We start from the raw sequence: 12,441 nt of genomic DNA, 5'->3' as shown, positions 1-12,441 counted from the left end.
TAAGACTGGTAATTACCAATTTTGGAATATAAAATTATGTGATATAGTTAAAGAAATTGGGAGGGAATCATAAAAATGAACAAATAATGATAGACTATCAAACATTATCATGTAAATAGAAAAGTTTCATTTAACCAAAAAGTATAAAATTTCTATGTGTATGCCTTTAAGTACCTTTAAGATATAGTAAGAAAAATGTAAGTTGGGCTTCATCAAAATCAACCACTATTGTACATCACAGGATATTGAAAACTGTACCTGCAGAATGGGAGAAAATATTTGAAAATCATTTATCTGACATTAGATTAATTAATTAATGGGATTAATATTCAGAATATGTTAAGATACTCTACAACTCAACAACAAAAAATTGGACAGCCTAATCAAAAAGTGAGCAAAAGAATGAATACTTCTTCAAAGAAGTTGTATGAATGGTTAATAATCATATTAAAAGATGTTCAACATTACTAATCATTAAAGTAATGAAAATTCGAACTATTGCGAGATACAACTCATTGTGATTGCAATCAATGAGATTGCAAGTACTTGTGTGGCCTCAGTTTTTTTTTAAAGAAGGAAAATAAAAAGTATTGGTAAGGATGTGGAGAAATTGAAAACATCATAATTTGCTGGTAGAGTATAAAAATGTACAGCCTCTATGAAAAATAGTTTGGTAGTTCTTCCAAAAGCTAATCATAGACTCATTATATGATGCAGGAATCTCACTGTTAGGTAGAATTGAAAACTGGGGCTCAATCTGATATTTGTAACCCATGTTGACTTCAGCATTATTCCCAGTAGCACAAAGGTGGAAAAAACTAATGAAAACAAAAACCAAATGTAGCAGACTCATACAATGGAAAATTGTTCAGCTATACAAGTAATAATATCTTAATGCATGCTATAAAATGGATGAAACTGAAATATGCTAAGTGATATAAGCCAAATATAGGCAAATTCATAGAGACAGAAAGCAGTTTAGAGATTCCCAGAGTTTGGGAGAGAGGGAAAGAGAGAGTTTTGTTTAATGGCTATAGAGTTTGTTTGAGTTATGAAGAAGTTTTATAAATACATAGTGCTTATGGTTGTATAATATAGGGAATACAGTTAATACTACTGAATAATACACATTAAATGGTTCAAGTGGCTAGTTTTATGTGGCATATATTCTATCACATTAAAAATAATAAAAAATGGATAAAACTAGGAGAAGAAATGGATTTTATTATAGAGAGATTTCAACACATCTCTCTCAACTATTGAAAGACACACTTTCTCATTATGGATGGACAAGTAGTCAAAATTCAATAAAAAGAGAAATATGAAAACTTGTACATTTATAATCTGTATGCACAAGAATTTACATTTCTCAGAAATATCCTACTGAAAGTCTTGCCCGCATGAACCACAAGGCAGTTGTAATCATTTTAATAGCATTTTTATTAATTCTGTGAAAAACTAGAAGCAATTTAAAGTGTCATTAAAAGAAATGCAAGTGTGTGTTTTTGAATATTTACACAATGGAATTTTAGTCTGCAGTATACAAGTTATAATCATATGCAACACTACAGAAGAATTTTACTTACATAGTAGTGAGACAGTCAAAGTACATTAATTCATTTTTTTGTAAATCTCCAAATACAGGCATTCTTAATTTAAATGTGATTTTATAGCAGTTATTTTGCTATTATGAATGTAATTTTTATATTAGTTACACATATCTATTTGTATCCATTAATATGATACAGAATATGATAATGTGAAATACCATATAACAAGTTTATGTCAGTGTTGCATTATCATAATAACTACGGTTGATAAGCCAATAAAGATTTATTAAATACACCATATTTTAGTTTGGTGGTTTTTATGAGAGACTTACAATGTACAGAGATTGAGGTAATTTGAAATATTGCTGTTTATGCACAGTATTGTGTTTTTGTGATTATTTTTTCAGCTATAGAAATGAAAATATTGCCTGAATAAACTGTGACAGGAAATTTGAAGCTTTTAAATATGGCTTATTTCTTTATGAATATCCATGATCTGGTCAGAGAGAATGATAATATCTGTTCTTAATATTACTATTAAAATTTTTATAAAGACTGAAATACAAATAAAACATATATATGCATTGGTTAGGCAAGGATAAAACTATCATTTATGCACAATACAATCATTTACCTAGAAAGTCCAATATTATCAATGGAAAAAATCTATTAAATCAAATCAGACACATGTATACAAAATTCAACATAAAGTAACTTTCTTCATAGGGAAATTATTATTTAGACCATACCAACAGAAGGATATCCCAAATACAATAGCACCACACACCAAGAAACAAAATTAAATCTAACAGGCCATTATGTAAAACAATAAAACACTGTGAAAGATAAATAAGCCAACCTAAATAAATGCAGAGGCATAGCATGTTCCTAGAATAGAATATTTAACATTATAAAGGTGCTGTTTCTCCCTAAATTAATCTATAAATTTAATGCAATCCCACATAAAATCCTTAAAGAAGTATTTGTGGAGTTTGACATGTTTAGTTGAAAGTTTAATTGAAGAGAAAAATGTAGCAATAGCCAAGAATGTTGTGAAAAGTTCAAAAAGTGACATTTGCTTAGTCAGATTAGGAAATACCTCAGTATATAGCCATAGTAGCTAAGCTTATGCCAGTAATTAATTGTTTAGAAATAGGCGGCATGGTGGTACCGAAAAAGAGAATACAAAACCAAGTCTAGCTTCATAGGAGACTTTATTATGTGTGCAGGAAATGTCTGTCGTTACTTGTGGGGAAATCAGTGGGAAAGGAATAGGAACAGTCTGGAACAATTTGCAGACAACTTGGAAATGCAGTTAAGTTTTTCTCTATCCATATTCTCACAAGAATACTTTGAAATGTATCAAATAAATATACATAAATGAGAGAAGTATTAAATTATTTTGAGAAAATAAATAGTGTTCATTTATAATTTGGGGTTTTAAAAGATTTTCTAAGAAGAGCCCTAAATTCAGAGGTCAGAAAGAAGGAAATTGTCATATTTATCTACATAACAATTTAAAAAAATTATAAATGACCAAGTCACAATATTAAAAGGCAAGAGACTGGAGATACCTCAAAGAACTAGGCTTAGAGGTCCCATTTGACCCAGCTATCCCTCTGCTGGGTATCTTCACAAAAGAATTAAAAGAATCTTACCACAGCGATATATGTGCACCCATGTTCATAGCAGCACAATTTGTAATAGCTAAAGCTTGAAAGCAGCCCAAGTGCCCATCAACTGGAGACTGGATAAAAAAGATGTGGGTTTTTTTTTTATAAAATGGAGTACTATTCAACTATAAAGAATGAGAAACTAGAGACATTTATAGCTAAATAGATGCATATTGAGGCCATTCTCTTAAGTGAAATAAATAGCACACACATGTGTAAATACCAAATAGTTTCTCTAGTGTGAGAAACTGATAGTGTAATTAAGGATACACACAGATGAAATGTCCTAATAACATATTTCTCGGATTGTGTTTCCATCGTGTGTCATATGACTGTATCGAAATTTAAATTAGGAAGAAGTTTGGCTTATGTGGAGTCTGCTAACTAACGAGTTTTTTTTCCAGGTCATTATTTGTTCAATGTTGGTTTTGGGGACCTTTCTGAAACAAATCACATCCTCTGGTGTCTTGTTGGTGCTTGAGATGCTTTTTTAAGTTATTTGGAAAAATGTTTAAGTGCTTTTCAGTTTTGTTTTGGTTTAGTTCTACTGTATTTGAATATTATTGTAGTTTTTTTCCCCTTGCATTGTTCTTCTTTGAGTGGTTTTAATTTTCTGTATGTGTGTGTGTCTGATAATAAAGTTATTTAATAAAAAAAAGGCAAGAGGTGGACTGGGAGAATGTATGTTATTTATATAATAAACAAGATTAGTCATTGTAGTTTAAATTATGAAACAAAGCATTAGACGGGTCACTAAATAACTGCAAATGACTCAAAAATGTATAAAATGTTCAACTTCATTAGCAAGCAGAAAAATATAAATGAAAACAAAATGATTTTTTTCCTTCATCCAAGTAGCAACATTTAATAAGTTTTGATGATATCCACAGCAGGCTTCAATGTTGTCTAACAAGCACTATTTCATACTGTTGTTGTGTGGACGAGTTGGTTCAGGCTTTTGGAGGGGAGATTTTTCAGAATCTGACAAAATGTGAGGTGCATAGTATTTTCTCCAGTGATTCCTTCAAAGAATTTGTTATTTTTTATTAGCACATATTTGTAGTATATAATGTTTACATTCTTTGTGGGGAATTGGTACATGTACTTAACATGTTTTAATTTCTTTTTTTCTCCTTTTCTTTCCCTCCTGACTCCATCCATTTCTTGATTACCTCCTCCTCCCCGCCCCGCTTCTTCTCCTTCTTCTCATGTTTGCAATGCATAACATTTACATTCCTTGTGCGGAGGTTTTACTCAGTGATTCTACCTCTAGATGTCTTTTTTTAAAGAGAAATAACCCCCATTTGCCTAATGATGCAAATACAAGGGATTGCTAGCAAAGAAAAACTGAAATCAAACTAAACATTCATCAGTACTGGGCCACTTGAACTCACGTATATTTGTAGTGTAGAATAAATTACATAGATTATTTATATGCCACATATGTATGGGTAGATGTCAATGTAGATGGATGTATACTAACATGGAAAGATCTCTAACACATTGACAAATGGAAAAAGCAAATTGTTGATATTAAGTATAGAATTATGTTGGCTAGGTAAAAAAGTTAAAGGTGAAATTGTATGTATATGTGTGTATATATGTGTGTATCTTATATATTGCATAGAAAGTAAACTGAGAGAATTTACAACCTGCACTATTATCTGAGAAGAGGGAATGGGACTCAGGTATGTGTTTAAAGGAAATGAAACTGGGCTGTTGATGCATACAGTATAATACTTGTGCGCTTAAATTTTCTAATAAAATTGTTTAATGTAACTAGAAATAAGCAGAAATAGATGTAAAGAAAGAGCAGTTAAAATGTGAGCAAAAGAATGTGATATTTTAATACCCAGAAAGACTTTGGTGTTGAACGAACCGCATCGTAGCTCAATTTGTCATACTACTTACTTATACAACTTGATTTGCATTTAAAGCAAAGGCAGGAAGCAGTTCTCTTTGCTGAGATTTTTAAAAAAAGTATGGGACAAATCGTTGACGGTGAGAAATTAAGGGGCCTGGAATCACTGGTTTTAGGGAGATGGGTAGACAGGGCGCACATACGGGTGGGGGAGTGAGTGAAGACAGCCTTTTGGGTGCACAAACTGACTGCATTCTGGCTGTACGTATGGACTGTCATTCTCACCTCAGCAAAAATTCCAACAGGCATCTGCCGGGGTCGTAGCTGAGTTGAATACCAAGCTATATTTTAAGTCATGAGTAAGATTCATTGCTTTTAATTAGTTACTAAAGGTAGGTGTGCGATACAATATTCTCCATAAAAGTGCTTATGGATGAATAAGCTAGAAACAGCTAATCTTTTGAGAATTGATGAAAATTAGTATCTTCTCCCTGGGAAAATACACTTATGTATAAAATCTTGATTACAATGTCACTTCAGTAAATTCCCACTGGCTTCTTGCAAAAGAAGATCTATTTATTGAAAATGGTTAATCCTATCCTCCCCAATACCCCAATCCCTAGCCCCAAACACATACATAAATTTCCCTGGGGAGCTCCAAGCGCCACACCCCGTCTGACTCCTATCTAACATTTTTCCAGTGTACAAAATCCAAGGCAGGAACCCTTGTGGCATAGTTACATTTTATCAGTAAAGTTGAATCTAGAGGAAACAATACCACAAAATGTATTTGTTGGCTGATGTTGTTAATAAGTTAATAAATACTCAATATATACCGGCACTCTTTAGAGAGGAATCTGGGGAAAAGAGAAAGTAAGAGGCTTGCGCAGAGCTGGGATTCAAAGCAAGGCTCTCTGGCTCCCGAGCGCTGCCCTAATATCTGACAAGTCCAAGCTCTGTCACGCACCCGTGTCCTGGCTGGCTTGAAGTGACAGAGCACTTTTCAGGTGGAGCTTCTTCTTTGTCCTTGAAGAGCCTTTCCCTCCTAAGGGTCTCTCTGAAATCACTCTCCCAAGGATCAGGCGTGCTTACTCATAGTTGGGGATCGCTATTGCTCAAACTTAGAAATTCTGCCTGAAGTAGGAGAAACCAGTTCGATTTTCCTCTCACTCGCTGTCCTTCCATTTGGCTCTGCTTCGGAGACCTCATTCTCTGTCCTTGCTGTCCTCCGAAAAGTCACTTTCAGCCTCCTCAGGAGGCCTTTTCTCTTCACACAATTAACAGTCTCTTCTCTGTGACATCGCACACAACCTATGGTGTTGGGTGTGGGGTTGTTGCTTCACCGTTAAACCATACTGCGGTGTTCCGTGTGAGTGGAGTCTAACCCAGAGCGAAAAGGGAGCAGGTTGCTTCTCTCCTTCAATCCCACTGTGTCCACCCCATTCACCACTTCCCTCTTAGGGTGCTGTACACAAACTGAGGCGCTGCCCTTTAAAATTGCTCCCCAAATGTGTGAAACCCCAGCTGCCTCACCGTCACACCCAGCCTGCAATCCCAACTACTGACTGCAGCGCTTTTGGAAATAAGCGCAAGCTGTCAGCTGCTTCAATCAAGCTCTAGTGGCTGAGGTGTCATGAGAAAGGGCTGACTGCCTGGGAGTTTTGCTCAGATCCTTACATTAGGCAAGGATATTTCTTTCGGCTAGAAAAGTATTTCCTAGTCTTCTAAGTAGACTATGATCCTACCTAAAAGGAAGAACATGTTGATATGGGCTGAGAACAGGAAAGGGAGGTGAATACACACGCTCTCAGGCTGATGACTGAGAGGGCTGGCGAGAAAGGAGCCATACTGCAGCCAGAGTGCTTGATCGCCGGTTAGAAAGGCCACCGAGTAGGAAATAAAAACCACTAATTATCAGTTTTACATTAATATTTCATGTTTATATGTTCCCGATGGATCTTGGATATGCCAAATCGACATAAAACTTGAGGTTACTTTTCAGAGAAAATGTCTGGATTTGAGGCTTAAAATTTAAAGCTATAAAATTGATTACACTGGTGAATTGATTATAATTGTTACAGGGAATGTTATTTCTGCACTTGATCTTAGCCAAAAGGCCAAGAAACAAAGGGAATGTTACTTCTGTTAGATGGTTTAAACCTTTTATTCTTTCTCCTTCTTTTACTTTTTTCAAAAGATATTTTTGTATCCTTTTCCCTTAGGACCCAGTAGCATATTCTGAAATTCTGCTCAAGTGAACAGTTAGTCTGTGGCAGTCTGCTCACCAATGTTAATGCTCACCTGCCTACATTGTCTCCGTGTTATTTCCACTCGTCTTTTCCAACTCACATCTGAAGCTAGAAAAGTAGTCACAAGAGTCAGGGAGAGACTCCTTGTCACACAAATTATTATTTTGAGAACTTATTATACAAAAATACTGTGTTATATATGCTGATTTTATCACCACCACCCAATATAATGCTAGGTAAAACCACCATTGTCAAGGCATAAGGGACTTGGGTAATGACTGCTTCCTTTTATTTTATAGATGAGATTGCTGTAAGCAGGAGGGTTAAGAAACTTTCTCAGAATAAGTTTGGACTTGTGGCATTGCAGTTGGTCTGTGACAATGTCAAGAAAGACCTGTCTCTTTCTCCGAACATGGGTTTAAGGCATTTCTATAATTCCTACTGATCTTTAAATAGGACTTTTGAAAAACTTAACACATTCAGTAGAAATTTCAGAATGAATAAAGTTCTAGAACTCTTCAATTTACTCAATATTATATCAACTCCTTAGGTAAAGATGGTGGTGGCTAGTCCCTACCCATACCTTCTGAGAGATGCAGAAGGAGCTAATATCTTCTACTATGTTCAATCTAGGCCTTAGAAATTCTTAATTGTAACTTTAGTATCACAATGGATTAAAATTTAACACATAGAAACCTCTGTTTATACTTAGCTCATATTAACTACCTAAAGTTAATTAAATCATAAACTGACCTGGACCTTTCTTTCCCAATTGGTAAGTTTATGCATACAGGTTAGGGAAAAGAAAGATACAATAAAAGAGAGAGTAGTGGATGGTAACCATTGTTAATAAATAAATAGGCAAAAAATTCATTATTTGATGGGGAATCCAGGGATATTACTATCAAGTTATTTGGATATTATGATTTGTATACTTCTTAATTTCAGAATCTTCCATCTTTCATCTTTTTATGATCCTTTGAACAATTCCAAATCAATACTTTTTGGAATTTGAAAAGTTACCACTTGAACAAAATTGAATTAGTAAATCCTTGAGTGAAAAAAAACAAGCAGTCTCTCTATTTTTCACACTTAAAGTATGATCCTCAAAGCCCATATGTAATTCTGGTAAGCCAGAACCTTTTTGAGCATTTTCTTCTGTAATAGAAAAAGATCTCTTCTTGATCAAATTTTAGTCAGGCTTCTCTAATCCTTCTTCTCCGTAAAGTCTCATCTCTATCCTTAATATCTTCTCTTAGTAATTTTTCATGCATTATGCATTTAACTCTGACCATTGGCTATAAATGCTCACTTGTCCCTCTTGTATTTAGAGTTGTCTTCTACCTCTATTTTATTTCAGTAGTCTTGACTATTGTAATAGTTTTGAATAAAATCTTCTTTATAATTTTATCAAGCAACTGATAATTCTTTGAAGAACTGATTACACTTGAGAGACTAAACAAAGTCTTTTCCATTGCTCAAAGGCCTGTCTGTTTAGCTGCAAGGAACATAGCTAACCACCTCTAAGGTTATGAAGAATGTTTGGAGACACTGAACCTCATGCTTTGTATAAGAAAATATACTATTTCCTTGATTTCTTCCCAATAAAGTGTATCTTAAGCACATTTTAGATAGCAGCTTAATGGAGGAGAGTTTGTGCTAGAGCCTAAAGAACTATCAGTGAAGAAATTGTTTGGCTGTGGCCATGGAATTAGAGAAGAAGAAGCCTAGTTCATACACCTGTACATAGCTGCTTTAACTGGGTTTGATCCACTGATAGATAAATTTGGCCAGTGAAATTAGATGACCCCTATTTCCTTGTCTTAGTCACTTTCTCATTGCTGGGACAAAGTACCAGACACCTTCAACTTAAAGGAGGAGAGGTAGTTTGACTTTCAGAAGGTTTAGTCCATGGTTGTCAAGCTCAAACACAGTAATATCATGGTAGAACTGCTTGCTGCAGAGGAAAGATGTTCAGGTCATGGCAGTCAGGAAGCAGAGAGACAAGGAGACCCAGGAGGGAAGGGGACACTTTCAGTCATGCCCCTTATGACCCACCTCTTACCACTAGACTCTACCTTCCAAATAGAAAATGAGACATAAGGCCTAATAATCCAATCGCCTTCCAAACACACAAAGCTTTTGGGGCCATTTTAGATCTAAAGCACAACACTCTACTTCTCATTATGTATTGGTCCCCAACTGTGATAAATAGGAGGCTCAGCTGAGGGAAGAAAATTTCAAGGCAGCCCAGCATTCAGGCTGTGCCATGGAAACTGTTGGGGGCTTTTAGACAGCCCTACATTGAGAATCAAGAGCAAATGCCATAGCTGGCTGATTTTAAAAGGTTTGAATTTCACCAGAAAGGAAGCTCCTGTAATGTCAAACCCTGTAATTTTTGTCAGAGGAAAGCTTGGTTGTTGAAAGGATTAACATTGCGAAGAAGCCAAGTTCTTTGCATTGGGACAATAGGAAGTGTGTCACAAAAGAATCTTGGGAAACATTGAGACTCTACTCTTCATCCTGCAAAAATGAAAGACATTGTTTTGGGAAGAGAGCCCTGGGATACACTGCTCAAAAAGGACCAGCTAGAGAATTGGCTAGCTAGGAGTTTTTCACAGTGCTCATCCACGCATCCACTAAACCCTCTGGAGGGATGATTCAAGGGGGCCTAACTACCACTGTTGATGGCAGTAGACTTTTGTGTCATCCATGTGGTGCTGGTTTTACTGGCATGCAAAATGCAAAAGTTCTGGGGGTCATGGAGGCTTCCTCCCAGATTTTAGAAGAAGGCGGGTGAGTCTTGTTAGTGCACCTCTAAAAGGGCAGTACGGGAAGCTATCAGAGTGAATCCAAAAATGCAGCGGAGACCTCAGGAAGTTGCAGAAGCCAGGAACATGGAATATCTGCTGAGGAAAACCACAGACAGTGAGCAAAGCCAACCCAAAGAGAGACCATGGGGGTTGAGGCAAGCAGTACCACAGGGGCAAGGCTGCTGAAGCCATTTGAAGTTCCCATCTTGATACAACTTGCCCCGTGGACTGGGCAAGGATCTATAGGATTTACTGTTTGTCCTGCTGGATTTCAGTCTTGCTTTGGTTCTGTTCCTTTCTATCCCCCTATGCCTCCGTTATGGAATGGGAATGTTTACCTTGTGCCATTGTGTTTAACAATGGCATTTAACTTTCATTTGCTTTTTACAGAGGCTCACAGCGATGAGTTTGCCTCGAACCTCAGAGGAAACTTTGCATTTGGACTTTTCAGCAATGCTGAAACTGTTAAGACTTTGATAACTTTTAGACATGGACTAAATGCATTTTGCATAAAGAGATGTGCATGAGCCTTTGGGAGCCAGAGGCAGAATGTTATGTTTTATATCCAGATGTCTCCCCAAAGCCTCATGTGTTCATAGACACAGTGTTTCTGGAAGGTGACTGAATCATAGGGAGTGCTATACCTCAATGTGATGTTAGAAACTGGAGCCTGGGGGGTGAGGGGTGGCTCAGTGGCACTGCTCCTGCTGGGCAAGTGCAAGGTTCTGTGTTGAATCCTTGCTACTGAGAGAAAAAACAAAAAAAGAAACTGGAGCCTGGTCAGAAGAGGTGGGTCAGTGGGGGCATGGCCTGGTAGGGGACGCTCCCTGTGACTTCCTCCCTTTGGCCTGCTTCCTGGCTGCCCTGACTTGAGCAGACTTCCTCTGCCATGCTCCTTTGCCATGCCTCTTGCCTTGGAGCCAACCATGGGCTGAAAAAATGAATGAAAATAACCTTTTTCTCCTTCACATTGTAGGTGTTGGGTGTTGTGTCTCAGTAATGAGAAAATGACTGAGACAAATAAACCAAGTCTTTCTTTAAATTTAATGTGAAATTTTTCACCATAAGAATGATCTAAATTTAGATAATTTATTCATTATTTTTATATACAGTTTGAGGCTGTTTTCTTAAATATATACAGACATACAATTATATTTTTCTGGTGAATTGATCTTCTTTATAATATAGTACCTAATACTTGTAAAATAGTTGTAAAAAATTCTTAGTTTTAGTTTTCCTTTGATTAGTATTTTGTTGGTAGCATATATTTTCATCATTTGTAACTATTATTTTGGTGTTCTTACACGTTTTTGTTTCTCTTGGGGAAAACATACAGTTGAATTTTTTCCTAATCTAGTTCGAAAATCATACATTTCTAACATTTATAATGATTTTTTTATGTCTTGGGATATATTTCTAAAAACCATGCTTTTGTTTTTTCTCACTTCTTCTTCTTCTTTTATTAACTTCTTTTGTACTTTTTTCCCTATTCTAATTCAAATTTTTCTTTAACTTGTTTGATAAACTCTATCCCTTATTTGTTGACCTAGCTAATTCAGAAAATTAAATTATTCACTCTTTCTATCACCCACTCATTAAAATCAATTTAGAATTCTTTTTTTAACCCCCTTTCCACTCCCTCCTTTTGCCCAGTAATCTAGCTTAGTCGATTGGCTTTCCTAATGCTGTATTACTATTGATGTTTTACATGGTCAAATTTTGTTAGATTTACTCACGTATTTTCCTAGTGCCTCTGCATACCTGTCCTCTCATTTGTGCCTTCTTGCCTTTTCCCCTTTAGATTTCTCTCTTTCTCCCTCTGAGTTTATATTCTCTGCTAAGATAAAATCTTAGCTTTTCCTTTGATGAAAGTATTTGGTAGTCAACTCCCAGTTCTTGTTTATCTGAAAATGTCCTGATCATGTTCTTTTTCTTGTCAGATAGTTTCATCAGATTTACAATGCTGAATCAATTGCCATTTCCTTTCAAATCATTAAAGGTACACTTTCCTTAACTTTTGGCTTCAATTATTGTTGAGAAATTCGTCATATTAACTTTCTTATTGGAGCATTTTCTTTCTGACTGTGATTAAGATCTCTTTTGTTGTACTTGTATTCCAATTTGGATGGTTAGTCTAGAAATGAAAATGGTTTGTGTTTATTTGCATTTCTTAGGTCTTAAGAAATTGTAGATTTGAGGATTTTTTTTTTTTTAATATTTATATGTCTTAGTATCTGCATTTTTTCCCCACTGGAATACTGATTAAATGTACTTCACATTGCATTTATATGTCTT

The 12,441-nt window shown here is 35.6% G+C and overlaps 1 long non-coding RNA gene across 1 annotated transcript in view; it reads left to right on the top strand.

The window, feature by feature from the left end:
- LOC110349478 (uncharacterized) overlaps positions 1-12,441 on the top strand; it is a 177,618-nt gene that overhangs the window by 121,905 nt on the left and 43,272 nt on the right. The gene's annotated exons all lie outside the window — the stretch shown is intronic.

This window comes from Heterocephalus glaber, unplaced genomic scaffold, assembly GCF_053883595.1.
Source record: "Heterocephalus glaber isolate CG9 unplaced genomic scaffold, H.glaber_assembly_v1.0 deba00001550, whole genome shotgun sequence".
NCBI lineage: Eukaryota > Metazoa > Chordata > Mammalia > Rodentia > Bathyergidae > Heterocephalus > Heterocephalus glaber.
Note: the sequence above shows the minus strand (reverse complement) of the source record. Positions and strands in the feature narration are given on the sequence as shown.